Source organism: Arachis duranensis, chromosome 9 (genome assembly GCF_000817695.3).
Source record: "Arachis duranensis cultivar V14167 chromosome 9, aradu.V14167.gnm2.J7QH, whole genome shotgun sequence".
NCBI classification, from domain to species: Eukaryota; Viridiplantae; Streptophyta; class Magnoliopsida; order Fabales; family Fabaceae; genus Arachis; species Arachis duranensis.
The window spans coordinates 47718966-47719185 of record NC_029780.3 but is presented as its reverse complement, the minus strand read 5'-3'; positions in this window follow the sequence as shown (position 1 = coordinate 47719185).

Sequence of the window (220 nt, the reverse complement as noted above, 5' to 3'; positions counted from 1 at the left end):
GTTGCGTTGGAAAGCTGACATTCAGAGCTTTCCAACGATATATAGCAATCCATATTTGGCACACAATTGAGGCAGGAACGAAAGGCATCTTTAAGGGCCATGAGAAAGCAAGAAACTAGGCCTTACTTTGGTGCCAAGAAAACCAAGGAAAAGAAGTAGCGTGTGCATCCACCAAGTTTCGAACTTGGAACTTCACATTTGGAAACACTGCCATGCCCTC